Source organism: Tursiops truncatus, chromosome 9 (assembly GCF_011762595.2).
Source record: "Tursiops truncatus isolate mTurTru1 chromosome 9, mTurTru1.mat.Y, whole genome shotgun sequence".
Classification (NCBI taxonomy): domain Eukaryota; kingdom Metazoa; phylum Chordata; class Mammalia; order Artiodactyla; family Delphinidae; genus Tursiops; species Tursiops truncatus.
This window is the reverse complement of record NC_047042.1, coordinates 103,648,481-103,668,736: the sequence shown is the minus strand read 5'-3', so window position 1 is coordinate 103,668,736 and position 20,256 is coordinate 103,648,481. Positions and strand designations below refer to the sequence as shown.

General features: G+C 39.0%; 1 protein-coding gene across 12 annotated transcripts in view; it reads left to right on the top strand.

Moving 5' to 3' along the window:
* The window catches only part of LMBR1 (limb development membrane protein 1), a 154,226-nt gene that overhangs the window by 112,139 nt on the left and 21,831 nt on the right, over positions 1-20,256 (top strand). The window lies entirely within an intron of this gene.

Here is a 20,256-nt window from a genome sequence, read left to right as displayed (position 1 = left end):
GTGACCACCACTTTTATTTTTCTTTATTATTTTTTTAACATCTTTATTGGAGTATAATTGCTTTACAATGGTGTGTTAGTTTCTGCTGTATAACAAAGTGAATCAGCTATACGTATACATGTATCCCCATATCCCCTCCCTCTTGCGTCTCCCTCCCACCCTCCCTATCCCACCCGTCCAGGTGGTCACAAAACACTGAGCTGATCTCCCTGTGCTATGTGGCTGCTTCCCACTAGCTATCTGTTTTACGTTTGGTAGTGTATATATGTCAATGCCACTCTCTCACTTCGTCCCAGCTTACCCTTCCCACTCCCCGTGTCCTCAAGTCCATTCTCTACGTCTGCATCTTTATTCCTGACCTGCCCCTAGGTTCGTCAGAACCATTTTTTTTTTAGATTCCATATATATGTGTTAGTATACGGTATTTGTTTTTCTCTTTCTGACTTCACTATGTACGACAGACTCTAGGTCCATCCACCTCACTACAAATAATTCAGTTTCGTTTCCTTTTATGGCTGAGTAATATTTCATTGTATATATGTGCCACATCTTCTTTATCCCTTCATCTGTCGAAGGACACTTAGGTTGCTTCCATGTCCTGGCTATTGTAAATAGTGCTGCAATGAATACTGTGGTACATGACTGTTTTTGAGTTATGGTTTTCTCAGGGTATATGCCCGGTAGTGGGATTGCTGGGTCATATGGAAGTTCTATTTTTAATTTTTTAAGGAAGCTCCATACTGTTCTCCATAGTGGCTGTACCAATTTACATTCCCACCAGCAGTGCAAGAGGGTTCCCTTTTCTCCACACCCTCTCCAGCATTTACTGTTTATAGATTTTTTGATGATGGCCATTCTGACTGGTGTGTGGTGATACCTCATTGTAGTTTTGATTTGCATTTCTCTAATGATTAGTGATGTTGAGCATCCTTTCATGTGTTTGTTGGCAATCTGTATATCTTTGGAGAAATGTCTAATTAGGCCTGCCCATTTTTGGATTGGGTTGTTTGTTTTTGTGATTGAGCTGCATGAGCTGCTTGTATATTTGGAGATTAATCCTTTGTCAGTCACTTCATTTGCAAATATTCTCTCCCATTCTGAGGGTTGTCTTTTGGTCTTGTTTATGGTTTCCTTTGCTGTGCAAAAGCTTTTAAATTTCATTAGGTCCCATTTGTTTATTTTTGTTTTTATTTCCCTTACTCTAGGAGATGGGTCAAAAAGGATCTTGCTGTGATTTATGTTATAGAGTGTTCTGCTTATGTTTTCCTCTAGGAGTTTGATAGTGTCTGGCCTTACATTTAGGTCTTTAATCCATTTTGAGTTTATTTTTGTGTATGGTGTCAGGGAGTGTTCTGATTGCATTCATTCACATTCATTCACATTGCTGTCCAGTTTTCCCAGCACCACTTATTGAAGAGACTGTCTTTTCTCCATTGTATATTCTTGCCTCCTTTATCAAAGATAAGGTTTATCTCTGGGCTTTCTATCCTGTTCCATTGTTCTATATTTCTGCTTTTGTGCTAGTACCATACTGTCTTGATGACTGTAGCTTTGTAGTATAGTCTGAAGTCAGGGAGCCTGATTCCTTCAGCTACATCTTTCTTTCTCAAGATTGCTTTGGCTATTCGGGGTCTTTTGTGTTTCCATACAACTTGTGAAATATTTTGTTCTAGTTCTGTGAAAAATGCCAGTGGTAGTTTGATAGGGATTGCATTGAACCTGTAGATTGCTTTGGGTAGTATAGTTATTTTCACAATGTTGATTCCTCCAATTCAAGAACATGGTATATCTCTCCATCTGTTTGTATCATCTTTAATTTCTTTCTTCAATGTCTTATAGTTTTCTGCATACAGGTCTTTTGCCTCCTTAGGTAGGTTTATTCCTAGGTATTTTATTTTTTTTGTTGCAGTGGTAAATGGGAGTGTTTCCTCAATTTCTCTTTCAGATTTTTCATCATTTGTGTATAGGAGTGCAAGAGATTTCTGTGCATTACTTTTGTATCCTGCTACTTTACCAAATTCATTGATGAGCACTAGTACTTTTCTGGTAGTATCTTTAGGATTCTCTATGTATAGTATCATGTCATCTGCAAACAGTGACAGTGTTACTTCTTGTTTTCCAATTTGGATTCCTTTTATTTCTTTTACTTCTCTGATTGCTGTGGCTAAAACTTTCAAAACTATGTTGAATAATAGTGGTGAGAGTGGGTATCCTTGTCTTGTTCCTGATCTTAGAGGAAATGGTTTCAGTTTTTCACCATTAAGAACGATGTTGGCTGTGGGTTTGTCACATATGGCCTCTATTATGTTGAGGTAAGTTCCCTCTATGCCTACTTCCTGGAAGGTTTTTGTCATAAATGGGTGTTGAATTTTGTCAAAAGCTTTTTCTTCATCTATTGAGATGATCAGATGGTTTTTATCCTTCGATTTGTTAATATGGTGTATCACATTGATTGATTTGTGTATATGGAAGAATCCTTGCATTCCTGGGATATACCCCACTTGATCATGGTGTATGATCCGTTTAATGTGCTGTTGGATTCTGTTTGCTAGTATTTTGTTGGGGATTTTTGCATCTATGTTCATCAGTGATATTGGCCTGTAGTTTTCTTTTTTTTGTGACATCTTTGTCTGGTTTTGGTATCAGGGTGATGGTAGGTAGACACGTAGAATGAGTTTGGGATTGTTCTTTCCTCTGCTATATTTTGGCAGAGTTTGAGAAGGATAGGCATTAGCTCTTTTCTAAATGTTTGGTAGAATTCCCCTGTGAAGCCATCTGGTCCTGGGCTTTTGTTTGTTGGAAGATTTTTTTTTTAAATAAATTATTCATTTACTTATTATTTTGTTTTTGGCTGTCTTCGGTCTTCACTGCTGCACGCGGGCTTTCTCTGGTTGCGGCGAGCGGGAGCTACTCTTTGTTGCGGTGCATGGGCTTCTCACTGCAGTGGCTTCTCTTGTTGCAGAGCATGGGCTCTACGCTCACGGGCTTTGGTAGTTGCAGCACGCAGCCTCAGTAGTTGTGGCTCGTGGGCTCTAGAGCAGAGGCTCAGTAGTTGTGCACGGGCTTGGTTGCTTCATTGCATGTGGGATCTTCCCAGACCAGGGCTCGAACCCATGGCCCCTGCATTGGCAGGTGGATTCTTTTTTTTTGTTTTTTTTTTTTTTTTTTTGCGGTACGCGGGCCTCTCACTGCTGCGGCCTCTCCCGTTGCGGAGCACAGGCTCCGGATGCGCAGGCTCAGCGGCCATGGCTCACTGACCCAGCCGCTCCGAGGCACGTGGGATCTTCCCGGATCGGGGCACGAACCCACGTCCCCTGCATCGGCAGGCGGACTCTCAACCACTGCGCCACCAGGGAAGCCCGGCAGGTGGATTCTTAATCACTGTGCCACCAGGGAAGTCCAGGGAAGGTTGGTTCAGTGGGTTGTGTAGGCTTACTGGTGGAGGGGACTGGTGCCTGTGTTCTGGTGGATGAGGCTGGATCTTGTCTTTCTGGTCGGCAGTACCGTGTCCGGTGGTGTGTTTTGGGGTGTCTGTGAACTTATTATGATTTTAGGCAGCCTCTCTGCTAATGGGTGGGGTTGTGTTCCTGTCTTGCTAGTTGTTTGGCCTGTGGTGTCCAGCACTCGAGTTTGCCTTCGTTGAGTGGAGCTGGGTCTTAGCGTTGAGACAGAGGTGTTTGGGAGAGCTGTCGCCGATTCATATTACGTGGGGCTGGGAGGTCTCTGGTGGTCCAGTGTCTTGAACTCGGCTCTCCAACCTCAGAGGTTCAGGCCTGACAGCCGGCCGGACAAGCAAGACCCTTTTGGGAAGTCTGAGGTCTTCTGCCAGCATTCAGTAGGTGTTCTGTAGGAGTTGTTCCACATGTAGATGTATTTTTGATGTATTTGTGGGTAGGAAGGTGATCTCCACGTCTTACTCCTCTGCCATCTTGAGGTCCTACTGACCACCACTTTTAATACCAATCCTCTCTTTAGAGTTTCCAGGAACTAATTTGATATGTCACTTTTAAAATCTTTTTCTGTGTGCACACACACACATACTCGCGCGCGTGCGCATGTGTGTACGCACGCACACGGTGCGCTCTGAAGGAAATTTAAAACTCTCACCTGGGTATTACTTTGTTTCTGATGGGCGTTCTTGTTTCTTCTTTGACTCCTAACTTCGGTGAGCCATCCAATAGGAGTTAAAAGAGGAAAAGGTTTTGAACTCATTTCTTTTATCGGAATTCAGTCAGCTGAAAATGAATTTCAAACCAAAATACTTAATTATCTCTTCCTGCTCAGGTCACCAGTGACTTCCTAGTTGCCCAGTCCTGTAGATTTTGTTTTTATCTTAATTGCTCAGTAGCACTTGCTGTTTGTAACCCTGCTTCACAGATGTCTTCTTTCTTAATATCTGGGCACCACTCCCCTTTTTCCTCCTTCTCCTCTGGCTGTTCTTTAGCTGTCTCTTCTACTGCTCCTCCGCTTCACCCACACACTTGTCCCCAGATGCACACCTCTAACCCACCACCCACCCCTGAGCTAGGAGCAGATAACCCTGCCTTTGTGCTCCACGTGTTGTCCTGCAGCCATCTCACATTGGTCATTTCCACAGTGTGACCCATACATGCGTGTGCGTGTGTGTGTGTGTGTGTGTGTGTCCCTCCTTCCTTCCCCCCCTCCTTCCCTCGCTCCCTCCTCTTTCCTTTTCTCCCTTCCTTGTACTTTCATCCTCAGGCACTTTCTGTTCAGTATGCCGAACTAGAAACTGGGGAGTTTGTTAGATGTCTCCACCTTCCTGTACCAATACCCAATGGCCCTCCTCATATTCATCTTGTTAATATTTCTCATATTCACCCCTGCCTTCCCATTTCCCTTATTAAAAAAAAAGTGCAAAGAATCAGACTTGTTTAGCATCAAAGCAGAGAGCTGAGTATATGATTTTATTTTAATATGTCATTGTGAGGGAATGTTCATGAAGTGGATTCTAAACAGGTGTTCTTTTCTTTAAGGAGGGTAGAGGAAGAAGTGAAACCAAAGCAAAAGAACCAGGGAAGTATTTAATTTTCCAAATGAGGACGTGATATTGAGCGATACTCTGGAAGCCCCATCTCAGGAGATTTTCTCCAGGAAGAGAGTAGGCAGTTACCATCCATTGGAGGTCTTAAACTTTCACTTGTTTTAAAATTAGCACTTCATGTTTGTTCTTGGACGATGATTATAATTACCATTCATTTAATTTTAATTTGTATTAACATTCACATACGCTAGTTCATCTGGACTACTAAGTTAAATTGCTTCACAGTAGGACAAAATGAGTTTGTAGCATGTAAATAGTCATGACTAAAATTGATGTGATATTTGCAAATGCACTTTTCCATTTCCGGGCCCATATTGGTTCACACTGTTCCCATGGTCTTCTCTCAACCTTTCTCTGCCTGTGCAAGTCTTCCACTCTCTTAGGCCAGGTTGCATCCTCTGTCGCATGTGAAGGTGTACCAGATTCTTGTTTCAGCCTTGTGGTATACGTTACTATGTGGATTGACTTTCTCAAGGGACTTTACATTTCTTAAAGGGCAAGACCAAATTTTATGCGTATTTTTATCTCTCACAGTCCCTAGTTAATAAATATCTGTGATGTCATTGGATGCCACCATGTTGAATGTGGACTGTATTCTCAGAATAGATGAACCAGGATATTCTAGGTGTCCTGCTTCCATCCTGGTTGCCTTTATTTCCATGTCCCAAGCTTTTTTTTTTTACCAAGTATGCTAGTTGTATTATTTTAAAAGACCCTTACGATAATAGGCAAAGTATAGAAACAACCCAAGCATCCATTGACAGATGAATGGATAAATAAATTGTGGTTCCTACATACAGTGTCATATCATTCAGCTGTGAAAAGGAATGATGCCTAAGTGAAATAAGCCAGTCACAAAAAGACAAATACTGTATGATTCCACTTATATGAGGCACCTAGAGTCATCTAATGCATAGAAAGAGCAAGTGCAGTGGTGGGTGCCAGTGCCTGGGGGACAGGAAAATGGAGAATTGTTCTTTAATGAGAATAGAGTTTCAGTTTTGCAAGGTGAAAAGAGTTCGGGACGTTAGTTGTACAACAGTGTGAAGGTACTTAACACTTCTGAGCTGCATACTTAAAAATGATTAAGGTGGTAAAGTTTATGTTATGCTCGTTTTACCAGAATTAAACAAAAAAAGAAAAAGGAATGAAGCACTGACACACGCTACAGCGTGGATGAACCTTGAAAACATTGTGCTGAGTGAAATAAGCCAGACCCCAAAGGTCACATAGTGTATGGCTCCACTTATATGAAGTGTCCAGAAGAGGAAGATTCATAGAGACAGAAAGTAGATTAGTGGTTGCCAGGGACTGGGGGGAGGGGTAGTGAGGAGAAACTGCTAATGGGTAGGGGCTTTCACTTTCAACTGATGGAAATGGTTTGCAGTTAGATAGAGATGGTGCTTACACACATTGTGAATGCAGTAAATGCACTGCGTTATTTACTTTAAAATAGTTAATTTTATGCAGTGTGAATTTCATCTCAATAAATTATATTTTTAAGAAAAGATCTTTACACAGTAGATAGTAAATATTGATATTCGTTCTCTTCCCTGTTTCCTTGGCATGGTAATCTAATCCCAAGGGCTAAATTTTTTCTTAAATTTTTATTTATTTATTTGTTTATTATTTTAGTATAGTTGGCATACAATATTATATTAGCTTCAGGTGTACAACATAGTGATTTGACATTTATATACATTTTGAATTGATCCCCATGATAAGCCTAGTGACCATCTGTCATGATACAAAGTTATTACAGTGTTATTGACCATATTCCCTATGCTGCATATTATGTCCCTGGTGCTTATTTCTTTTATAACTGGAGGTTTGTGCGTCTTAATCCCCTTTACCTATTTCACCCACCCTACCACTGCCCTCCCCTTAGCAACCACTGTTTGTTCTCTGTATCTGTGAGCCTATTTTCATATTGTTTTGTTTTGTTTTTTAGATTCCACATATAAGTGAGATCATATGGTATTTGTGTTTCTGTGTCGGACTTATTTCACTTAGCATGATACCCTCTAGATCCATCCATGTGTTGCAAATGGCAAGATTTCAGGTTTTTTTTTTTATGGCTGACTAATGTTCCATTGTATGTATGTGTGTATATATATATATATATATATACACGTATATACACATACATATACATATATATATCACATGTTCTTTATCCATTCATCCATAGATGGACACTTAGGTTGCTTCCATATCTTGGCTATTGTAAACAATGCTGCAGTGAACCTTGGGGTGCATGTGTCTTTTTGAATTTGTGTTTTGCTACTCTAGCTTCCCTTTCATTTCCGTTTGCATGGAATATCTTTTTCCATCTCTTTACCTTCAGCCTGTGTGTGCCTTTAGATCTGAAGTAAGTTTCTAGTAAGCAGCATATATTTGGGTCTTGTGTTTTTTCATTCAGCCACCATATGTCTTTTGATTAGAGCATTTAGTTCATTTACATTTAAAATAATTATTGATAGGTATTTATTTATTACCATTTTGTTCATTGTTTTCTGGGTTTTTTGATAATTCTTCTTCTTTTTTTGTTCTCTTCCCTTGTGACTTCATGACTTTATTTAGTGTTATGTTTGTATTCCCTTCTCTTTAGTTTTTGTGTATCTTTCACAGGTTTTATGTTTGTGGATCCTATGATGTTCCTATATAACAACCTGCTATGTATATAGCAGTCCATTTTAAGTTGACGGTTGCATAAGTTTGAGTGCATTGTAAAAGCACTACATCCCACCCTCCCTCCCCATCACACTTTATGTTTTTTTTTTTTTGCGGTACGCGGGCCCCTCACTGCCGTGGCCTCTCCCGTTGCGGAGCACAGGCTCCGGAAGCGCAGGCTCAGCGACCATGGCTCACGGGCCCAGCCGCTCCGCGGCACGTGGGATCTTCCCAGACCAGGGCACGAACACATGTCCCCTGCATCGGCAGGCGGACTCTCAACCACTGCGCCACCAGGGAAGCCCCACACTTTATGTTTTTGATGTCATATTTTACATCTTTTTATTTTGTATATCACTTAAATATTTATTTTAGATACAGATGATATTTACCAGTTTTGTCTTTTAACCTTCATACTAGCTTTATAGGTCGTTGAGACACTACCTTTACTATATGTTTGCCTTTACCAGTGAGATTTTTTTTCTTTCATAATTTTCTTGTTTCTAGTTGTGGCCTTTTCTTTTCCCTTTAATGAAGTCCCTTGTTAAGCCAGTTTAGTGGTAATGAACTAACTTTTTTAGCTTTTGCTTGCTTGGGGAATTATTTCTCCTTCAATTCTGAATGATAGTCTTATTGGTTACAGCAGCGGTCCCCAACCTTTTCGGCACCAGGGACCGGTTTTGTGGAAGACAATTTTTCCATGGATGGGGGAGGGGGGGTGGGATGGTTCAGGTGGTAATGCGAGCGATGGGGAGCGGCAGATGAAGCTTTGCTTGCTCACCTGGCGCTCACCTCTTGCTGTGCGGACGAGTTCCTCACAGGCTGAGGACCAGTACTAGTCCACGGCCTGGGGGTTGGGGACGCCTGGGGTGGAGTGTTCTTGGTTGTAAGTTTTTTCCTTTCAGTACTTTCAGTATATCATACCAATCTCTTCTGGCCTGTAAAGTTCCTGCTGAAAAATCAGCTGAACTGTAGGGGTTCCCTTGTATGTAACTAGTTGTTTTTTCTCTTGCTGCTTTTAAGATTCTCTCTTTATCTTAAACTTTTGACATTTTAATAATAATGTGACTTGGTGTGAGTCTCTTTGTGTTCATCTTGTTTGGGATCTCTGGACCTGGATGTCTGTTTCCTTTGCCTGGTTAGGGAAGCTGTCAGGCTGATTTCTTCAAATAGATTTCCTGTCCCTTTCTCTCTCTCCTTTTTCTGGGACCCCTGTAATGCAAATGTTAGCATGCTTGATGTTGTCTCACGGGTCCCTTAAACTACCCTCATTTTTTTTAAGTCCTTTTTTCTTTTGGCTCTTCTGATTGATTTCTGCTACCTAGTCTTCCAGTTTGCTGATCCGTTCTTCTGTATCCTCTCATCTGTTGATTCCCTCTAGTGTATTTTTCATTTCAGTTATTATATTCTTCAATTCTGATTTAAAAAAAAAATATATATATATATATATTTTTTCCTATTTCTTTTTTTAAATTCTCACTGAGTTCATCCTTTCTTCTCCCAAGTTTGGTGAGCATCTTTGTGTCTATACATTTGAACTCTTTATCTGATAAATTGCATATCTCCATTTCATTTAGTTCATTTTCTGGAGTTTTGTCTTGTTCTTTCATCCGGAAGGTATTGTCTCCTCGTTTTGCCTCTTTGTGTCTGTTTCTGTGTATTAGGCATATCAGCTGCATCTCCTGGTCTTGAAGGAATGGCTGTATGTAGGTGTCTTGTGGGGCCAAGTGGTGAATCCCACCCCCAGTCACCAGAGCCAGGTGCTTCAGGGACATCCCCTTGTGTGGGGTGCATGCACCTCCCTGCTGTGGCTGGGCCGTGATTGCTGAGGGGGCACTGGTGGGCGGGGCTGGCCCCCAGGCCAGCTGACTGCAACTGCTACGGGCACACTGGTGCCCCATGGAGCAGGAGCTGCTTTGGAGGGGCGCCAGTGCTGGCTGTGGCCACCTGCCAGGTGGGGTGGGGCAGGAGCCGCTTTGGAGGGGGTGGGCGGGTTGGGCAGGGCTGGTCCTCAGGGGAATTCCAGGATGGGCCGCATGGTGTTAGCTAGGTTCATGGACAGTGATAGAAATGGTGCTTACCAGTACCAGGCCATCCAGGTGGAAGGAGAGTAAAAGAAAGATGGCAGCACTTCTGTCCCTGGAGAAAGTTCCACCAGATCCCTGCTCCTCCACAGCCCCTAAAATTAGTCATGAGTCTCCTTGTATGACCCAGTTGCTTTTCCAGCTGCCTCTGCTGGAACTCAGAGCGAATGCATTGGTGCACGTGCCCTTCCTGAGTGGAGTCTTGGCTTACAGCAGCCCTCTGGCTCTCCTGGAGGTTAGCCTCTGCTGGTTTGCAAAGCCAGACGTTGTGAGGGCTCATCTTCCTGGTGTAGGTCCCCTGGGCGGGGGAGCCTGACATGGCGCCTGGACCCCTTGCTCCTCAGGGGCCACCTGTGCCGTCATGATATCCCTCCTGCTGTGGGTTGCTACACTGGGGGATGTGGGTTCTGACTAGACCAAGTCTCTGCGCATCCATCGCGAAGTGGCCTTTTCTTTATATCCTTAGTTGTTGAAAAATCTGTTCTGATAGTCTTCAGATTGTTCTCAGAGATGGTTGTTCCTTATGTAGCTGTAGTTTTGCTCCTGAGGCCTAAATATTGTTAGGACTATGAGTCAGTCTTTGACTTATTTGTCTCCCTAGTGTTACGCACTTGATAAAGGAAGAGGGATCAGACAACAGGGGCCTTTATTGTGCCGATAGCATCCCAGGCGGGAGTGTCTCCTCCACCCTCCTCTCCACCCAAAGTTTAGTCATGATCTAAGGGTTAGTTCAGCACCTCTTTCTCTTACAGTGAAAATGTGATCCTGTCATCACCCTGCTCCCAGTGCTTTAAAGTCTTTTGCCACTAGAATAATTACCTGTTTCCATAAGGTGGCACAGAAGAACATTTATGCCTAACTCCGCCTGTATGTCCAACTTCATCTCTTGCCACTCCGAGCCTTACATTTGGAACCATCATGAATAAAAGGGGTGCTCTTCATTTGTGTTGGGCTGGGAAGCAAATACTGCTGTGTACCCACTATGTCTTTGAATATGTTACTTCGTCTGCCGTGAATAATTTTGTCATCACCTATTCTCTGGCATAACCTAACATGCCATCTAAGAGTCAGCTCACCATTAACTCCACAGGTAAAGTTTTCCTTGAATTTCTCCCCCTTTAAGTTCCCTCCTGTGTACTCCCAAAATACTTTTCTCAGTCCTCCACATATCTGCCATGTCACTTGTCGCATTGTGTTCTAACTGCTCACTTTTCTCTTCGCTCCATAAAACTGTGAGCTCCTTAAGGGAAGTAATGATCAAGTGTATCCAGTGTCTGCACATAGCATTTAGGACATGTGTGCAATGGAGGAACTCGTGTGCTTTTCAATTTTTCACTTCACTTAACTGTACAAAGACTTTTAGTTGCGCCGAAAGTGTTTCATGTCACGAAAATCTTCTTAGGAAGACTCTCAATTCCATGAAGGGAATAAATGTTACACATACTTACTTGTAACTCTTACAGTACCTGTGTAGGGTCAAGAATATGAATAGGAACTCAAAAATACTTTAAAATTTAACTCATACCACAACAGCAAATACAGAAATATAGAATTTCTAATTAAATCTACTTGACACAGCCATACACTAATATATTCATGCATGATATGGGGTATATAGTCTGAAGCCTGATAAATGCATTTTAACGGCTTTATTGAGGTATAAGTGACATATCATAAACTGTACATATTTAAAGTGTATAATTTGATAAGTTTTGATATAACTTGTGTAACCGTGAACCTGTTACTGAAATCAAGATAGTGGATAAGTCTGTCACCCTCAGATGTTTCCTTTTGGCCCTGTATATTTCCTCCCTCACACCCGTCTCCGTCCCTCTCCCCCACACCCCCGCCCCAGCAATATCCCCAGGCAACCACTGACCTTTTTATAACTATAAATTAGTTCACATTTCCTAGAATTTTTATAAATGAAATCATACACTGTGTACTATTTTTTGGTTTCTTTTACTCAGTGTATTTATTTTAAGATTCATCAGTGTTGTTTCCTGTGTCAGTAGTTCACTCTCTTTATTGTTGAGTAGTATTCCATTGTACGTATATACCACAATTTGTTTTTCCATTCACCCACTGAAGGGCATTTGAGTTGTTTTCAGCTTTTGGCTATTGTAAATAAAGCTGCCATGGACATTCACATCCAAGTCTCTGTATGGACTTAGGCTTTCATTTCTCTTGGGTAGTAACTAGAAATGGAATGCCTGTGTGTATACTTCATTTATAAAGAAATGGCCGAACTGTTCCAAAGTGCTTATACCATTTTATATCTCCATCACAAGTGTCGGAAAACTCTGGTTCTTCTACATCTTCACCAATACTTGGTTTAGTCAGTCAGTTTAACATTAGCCCTTCTAATAGGTGTGTAGTGGTATCTTTTTGTGGATTTAACTTGAATTTCCCAGATGACTAACGTGCTCATTTGCCATCTGTATTTTTTCTTTTGATGAAATATTTATTCAGATCTTTGGCTCATTTTTTAAAAGTGCTTTATCACAATACCTGACTTGCAAATATCTTCCCCATTCAGTGGCTTGTCTTTTTATTCTTTTACCAATATCTTTCAAAGTACAGACATTCTTAATTTGATGAAAACAAATTTACCAAATTTTCTTTTATGGATTGTGCTTTTGGTGTCATACCTAGTTAAATCTTCTCTAACCCAAGATGACAAAGATTATCTCCTATGTTTTCTTCTAGAAATTTTATACTTAGGTCCATGACCTATTTTGAGTTAATTTCTATATATAGTATGAGGTATGAATGAAAGTTTATTTTTTGGCATTTGGTAACCAATTATTCCAGCACCACTGCTTGAACAATCTATTCTTTTCCACCGAATTGCCTTTGAAACTTTGTTGGAAATCCATTGTCCATGTATGTGTGGGTGCAGATCTGTTTCTGAACTCTATTTTGTTCCATCGATGTCTCTGTCTTTACATCAATACTACACCATCTGGATTTCTGTGGGTTGATCATGAGACTTGATATCAGGTAGTGTAAGTCCTTCAGCTTTGTTCTTTTTTTCAGAGTGGTTTTGGTTATTCTGAGTCCTTTGCATTCCTGTATGACTTTTAAAAATAGCTTGTCATTTTTCACACAAATGTCCGCTAGGATTTTGATTTGGATTGTGTTTAATCTGTAGAACAAATTGAAGATGATTAATGTCTTTACAATATTGAGTCTTTTAGTCCTTGAACAGTCTGTACTTATTTAGTTCTTTCATTTGTCTCAGCAGTGTTTGTAGTTTTATGTTCAGGGCTTGCACATTTGATAATGTTGTGAATGGTATTTTTTTTAAAAATTCAGTTTCCAATAGTTCATTGCTAGTATGTAGACATACAGTTGATTTTTGTGTGTTGATCTTTTATTTTGCAACTTTGCTAATAAGTTCACTTATTAGTTCTAGTAATTCTTTTAAATCTATTTTATAGGTTTCATTGAATTTTCTACTTTGATGATTATGATGTCTGTGAATAAAGGCAGTTTTACTTCTTCCTTTCCAATATGGATGCTTTTATTTATTTTTCTTCCCTGTTGTATTATCTAGGGCCTCCAGTACAATGTTGAATAGAAGTGTGGTGGGGGCACATGTTCTTGACTTGTTCCTCACCATAGTGTGAAAGCATTCTGACTTTTACCATTAACTGGTATTAGCTATAGTTTTTGTTTTTTTCTTTGTTTTGGTAGATGCCTTTTACCAGGTTGAAGAAGTTCCCTTCTTTTCCTGCTTAGCTGGAGTTTTTATTACGAATGGATGCTGTATTTTGTTAAATGCTTTTTCTGCATCTATTGACATAATCATTTTCTTTTTTAGTCACTGATGCTCCATTCATGTTTTTGTTGTTTTGCTTTCTGTATTTCATTTTGAGTAGTTTCTGTTGAAAATGTCTTCAGGTTTACTAATCTCTTCTTTTGCAGTGTCTAATCTGTCTTTAATCCCATCTAATGTATTTTTTATACCTTACATTGTAATTTTTCTCTGTAGAAGGTAAATTTGGGTCTGTTTTATATGTTTTATGTCTCTACTTAACAAGTTCATGCTTTCCTCTAGCTTCTGAAATATAAGGAATATAGTTATAATTGTTTTAATGTCCTTCATACTCATTCTGTCATCTGTGTCATTTCTGGGTTGGTTGTTTTCCCACAAGCAACGTATTGGTCAGTTCCCGACTGAATACTCAAGATGTCCTGTGCACACCTTTCAGGTTCCCACCCTGTGTAGCTCTCTAGCCACCATGCTGTCCCAAGCTCCACCTGCACCTCTTTAACTCAATGAGGTGGTTGGACTCTGTCCCTGTTCCTTTCCACTCTGAGTCAGAAAGCCCTCTTTAGGCAGGAGCTATGACAAACAAAGAGCCCACCTTGCTTGTTTCTCATCTCAGCATCATTGACCTTCATTGCTAGATGTTCAAGGTCTCGAATACCACGGTTTTGTATATTTGGTCCAGTTTTTTTATTGATTCAGGTGTGAGGGAAAATCTGGTCTCCTTCACTTAGTTTTGGCTGGAATCTGAAGTCAATAAACATATTTCTAATTCATGTAATATAATGAAAATCTATTTGCAGAGTAAGACTGGTCAGATTTAAACTCTTTCCTTTAACATCATCTTCTGTTACCCCCCCAAAAGTGGAACCTCTCATTAGTTTTAGAATTACTTTCTTTGTGAATAAATAAAATAATTGACAGTGAGCCTATTTACATTAGTCCTGAAATTAATGATGTTCAAAATTGATTGTAGATTTTATTATTTCATACTCTTTAAGTCACATTTATTTTTTGACACTGTGTAGGTAAATTTATTTCAAAAGCCTTGTTTAGAGAAAGGAATTTAAAAATCTAGTCAAGATAATAATTTATACTAACTATTATGGGAATCCAGAGGGGGGGGAAATGTGTTAATCCCAATGTTTTGTCAAAGAACACTTAATTTATAAATTTGTTTTTTGTAATAAAAGTATGTGCTCTTTTTGGCAGTCTTTCATTAAAGCCATGGATATTCATGTCAGCCATCTGTGTGATATGCCAGCACACATGATTTATTGAGAAAGTTACTTTAATGATCCTTTTAGTGTGTCAAGCTTTATAAATTCTCTCTCAACTTCTTGCTAGCTAAGGAACATGAATCTGCTTGCTAAAAGTCTAAGTTGACTCAGGTGGGCTAACAAACGTAAATTCTCTTGACTCATATTGCAGGTGGAGTAACCAGCTCTTTCTTGAAATGAGGTTTTGTTTTGTACCTTAGTTCTTTTATAGGTACGGATTAAAAAAGATCTTTATTTAAGGAATTATGCATAAAACATTTTCAGTTGAATCCTAGTGCAGGGAGCTGCACTAGGTTTGTTATGAAGAGTATTTTATTGACAGATAATTCAGATAATGTGGCCTTATGCTTAGCTGCTGTTTAACTAACTGAGCTTCTTACCTGGTATATATTTTACTTATCTTTTAAAGAAATGAACTTCTGAATGGGAATAAGCATTTCAGTATTTGACTAGGAGAGTGAAATGACAGCATTTGGTAATTGAAATTTTCTTATAGTTAGTAGTATTTTAAAATTTGCTGCCTTAGTATCCTTTTATATATTTCCCTAGAAATAGAGATTTTGAAGTATTTTACATTTGTATGTCTTATTAAGTTAAAATTTTAAGTATTGTTACTTTTTCTTGTGTTGGTATTTTTAATTAAAAAGTACATTAGACCAAATGGACTTAATAGATATATATATATATATATATATATATAGACTGTTCCATCCAAAAGCAGCAGAATACACATTCTTTTCAAGTGCCCAAGGAACATTCTGCACATGCTAGATCACGTGCTAGGACTCAAAACAAGTCTTGGTAAATTTATGAAAATTGAAATCATATTAAGTATCTTTTCTAACTGCAATACTATAAGACTAGAAATCAACTACAATAAAAGAAACTTCCCCAAACACAAACATGTGGGGGCTAAACAATACATTACTAAACAACCAATGGGTCACTGAAGAAATCAAAGAAGAAATTTAAAAATACCTGTAGACAAATGAAAATGAAAGCACAACGATCCAAAATCTATGGGATTCAGCAAAAGCAATTCTAAGAGGGACATTTATAGTTATAAAAGCCTACCTCAGGATACAAGAAAAATTTCCAATAAAGAATCTTACTGTATACCTAAAAGAACTAGAAAAACGAAGAACAAACAAAACTCAAAGTTAGTAGAAGGAAAGAAATTGTAAAAGATCACAGCAGAAATAAATGAAACTAAAAAAAAAAACAGAAAAGATCAATGAAATTAAGAGCTGGTTCTTTGAAAAGATAAACAAAATTGATAAGCCTTTACCCAGACTGATTAAGGAAAAAAGAGAGGGCCCAAATTAATATCAGAAATTAAAAAGAAGACATTACAACCTATACCACAGAAATACAAAGGATCATAAGAGATTACTAAGAACAACTATATGCCAATAAAATGGACAACCTAGAAGAAATGGACAAATTCCTAGAAATGTACGGTCTCCCAAGACTGAACCAGGAAGAAATAGAAAATATGAACAGACCAATAGCCAGTAATGAAATAGAATCAGTAATAAAAACTCCCAGCAAACAAAAGTCCAGGAGCAGATGGCTTCACAAATGAATTCTACCACACATTTAGAAAAGAGTTAACACCTGTCCTTTGCAAACTATTCCAAACAATTGCAGAGGAAGGCATGCTATCACCCTGATATCAAAACCAGACAAAGCTATCACACAAAAAAATTACAGACCAATAGCACTGAGGAACATGTACAAAAATCCTCAGCAAAATCTCAGCAAACCAAATTCAACAGTACATTAAAAGGATCGTACACAAATAAATAAATAAAGTGATGTTTATTCCAGGGATGCAAGGATGGTTCAATATCTGCAAATCAATCAATGTGATATATCTCATTAAGACACTTGAAGTATAAAAATCATATGATCATCTCAATAGATGCAGAAAAAGCTTTTGACAAAATTCAATATCCGTTTATGATAAAAACTCTGCACAAACTGGGTAGAGGGAACATACCTCAACATAATAAAGGCCATATATGATAAGCCCACAGCTAACATCATACTTAGTGGTGAAAAGCTGAAAGCATTTTCTGTAAGATCAGGAACAAGACAATGATGCCCAGTCCTGCCACTTTTATTCAACATAGTATTTGAAGTCCTAGCCACAGCAGTCAGACAAGAAAAAGAAATAAAAGGAATCCAGATTAGAAAGGAAGAAGTAAAACTGTCACTGTTTGCTGATGACATGATACTATACTTAGAGAATCCTACAGACACCACCAAAAAACTATTAGACCCCATCAATGAATTCCATAAAGTTGCAGGATGCAAAATTAATATACAGAAATCAGTATACAGAAATCTGTTGCATTTCTATACACTAACAACAAACTATCAGAAAAAGAAATTAAGAAAATAATCTCATTTACCATTGCACCAAAAAAGAGTAAAATAGCTAGGAATATATCTAAATAAGGGGGCAAAGACCTGTACTCAGAAAACACTGATGAAAGAAATTGAAAGCAACACAACAGATGAAGAGAAATACTGTGTTCATGGATTGGAAGAATTAACATTGTTAAAATGAAGATGAAGAGAAATACTGTGTTCATGGATTGGAAGAATTAACATTGTTAAAATGACCATACTACCCAAAGCAATCTACAGATTCAGTACAATCAAAACACCAATGACATTTTTCACAGAACTAGAACAAATAATTCTAAAATTTGTATGGAACTACAAAAGATACTGAATTGCCAAAACAATTTTGAGAAGGAAGAATGAAGCTGGAGGTATCAATGCTTTCTGATTTTAAACTATACTACAAAGCTAGTCATCAAAACGGCATGGTACTGGCACAAAAACAGACACATAGATCAATGGAACAGAATAGAGAGCCCAGAAGTTTAACCCATGCAGCTACGTCAATTAATCTATGACAAAGGAGGCAAGAATGTACAGTGGGGGAAAAGACAGCCTCTTCAATAAATGGTGTTGTAAAAACTGGAAAGCTATATGCAAAAGAATCAAACTGGACCACTCTCTCACATCGTGTGCAAAAATAAATTCAAAACAGATTATTTAAGTGTAAGACCTGAAATCATAAAAATTCTAGAAGAAAACATAGGCAGTATGCTCTTTGACATCAGCCTTAGCAATATGTTTTTGGGATCTGTCTCCTCAGGCAAGGGAAACAAAAGCAAAATAAACAACTGGGACTACATCAAACTAAAAATCTTTTGCACAATGAAAGAAACTGTCAACAAAATGAAAAGGCTGCCTACTGAATGGGAGAAGATATTTGCAAATGATATATCCGATAAGGAGTTAATATCCAAAATATACAAAGGCTCAATATCAGAAAAACAAACAACTCAATCAAAAAATGGGCAGAAGATCTAAATAGACATTTCTCCAAATAGGAAATACAAGTGGCCAAAAGACACATGAAAAGATGCTCAACATTGCTAATTATTAGAGAAATGCAATTCAAAACTACAACAAGATATTACCTCACACTGGTCAGAATGGCCATCATCAAAAAGTCTACAAATAGGGGCTTCCCAGGTGGCGCAGTGGTTGAGGGTCTGCCTGCTGATGCAGGGGACACGGGTTTGTGTCCCGGTCCGGGAAGATCCCACATGCCACGGAGCGGCTGGGCCCGCGTTGTGAGGCCCGCGTACTGCAAAAAAAAAAAAAAGTCTACAAATAATAAATGCTGGAGAGGGTATGGAGAAAAAGGAACCCTCCTGCACTGTTGATGGGAGTGTAAACTGGTGCAGCCACTATGGAGAACAGTAGGGAGGTTCCTTAAAAAACTAAAAATAGAGTTACCATTCGATCCTGCAATCCCACTCCTGGGTATTTATCTGAAGAAAATGAAAACACTAATTAGAAAATATGTATGCGCCCCTATGTTCATTGCAGCATTATTTATAATAGCTAAGATATGGAAGCAACCAAAGTGCCCATCAATAGATGAATGGGTAAAGATGTGATGTGTGTGTATATCCACACACCACACCACACACACACACACACACACACACACACACACACACACACACACTGGAATATTACTCAAACATAAAAAAGATTGAAATGTAACCATTTATGACAACATGGATAGACCTAGAGGGTATTACGCTTGGTGAAATAAGTCAGACAGAGAAAGACAAATACTGTATGATTCCACTGATAATATGAAATCTAAGAAACAAAACAAATGAACAAACATAGCAAAACAGAAACAGAGTTATAGATACAGAGAGCAGGTGGTTTCCAGAGGGAGGGCGGTAAGGGGAGGAAAGAAATAGGTGAGGAGATTAGAGTTGCAAAATTCACAGTCTGAAATGTACAGTGTGGGGAATATAGTCAATAACTATGTAACTAGACATCGTGATCATTTGAAATATATAGAAGTATTGAATCACTATGTCGTGTAACAGGAACTTGCATAGTGTTTTAGGTCGATCATACTTCAAAAACAAACTCATAAGAAAAAAGATCAGATTTGTGGTTAGCAGGGACGGGAGGTGGGTGGAAGGGGAACTGGATGAAGGCCGTCAAAAGGTACAGACTTCCAGTTACAAGATAAATGAGTACTAGGGGTGTGATATGCAGCATGATACCTAGAGTTAACACTGCTGTGTGCTGTAGAGGCAGGTTGTTAAGGGGTAAATCCTGAGAGTTCTCATCACGTGGGAAAAGTTCTTTTTAACTTTCTAAGTTTTTATCTGTTTGAGGTGATGAATGTTCACTAAACTTATTGTAATAAACATTTCCTTTGTATGTGAGTCCAATCATTATAATGCACACATTAAACTTACATAGTGAGGTATGTAAATTATATCTCAATAAAACTGGAAGAAAAGAATTAAAATAAAAAGTACATTGTACAGTTTAATTATTGCTGTGACACAATCCTCTCAGACATTTTAGAAAAGTGATTATTTAAGGCTTCTTGTCTAATAGAAGATTTTCAGAAGTGAAGAACTGTGTGGTACCAGAGTAATCTTTTAGTCAGTCGATATTAGTTAGATTTTTAAAACATTAAATTTGAAACAGCAAGGTCTTTAGAGCTCGTCCCTATATAATCTCTAGTATTTTGTCTGCTGCCTCACGCGTACTCTAGCAACAGACTCCTGGATTTCTGTCTGTGAGGCCAACCTGAGGTATCTGGGGACCAGAACATCTAATGAGAGAGATTGCGCTTCGCCTGGTGTTTCTCACTGGGTCTTGACCCTGATTCTCGAGATACCAAGTTGAGTCCACTAAGAAGTTCTAGTGAAAGTATTTTTCTGTTGTTCGTAACATACCTTCCATTCTCACTCTGCGAATGCTTTCTGCCCCCGACCTCACTCTCATGCAGTGGTGCTGTCCCAGCACGAC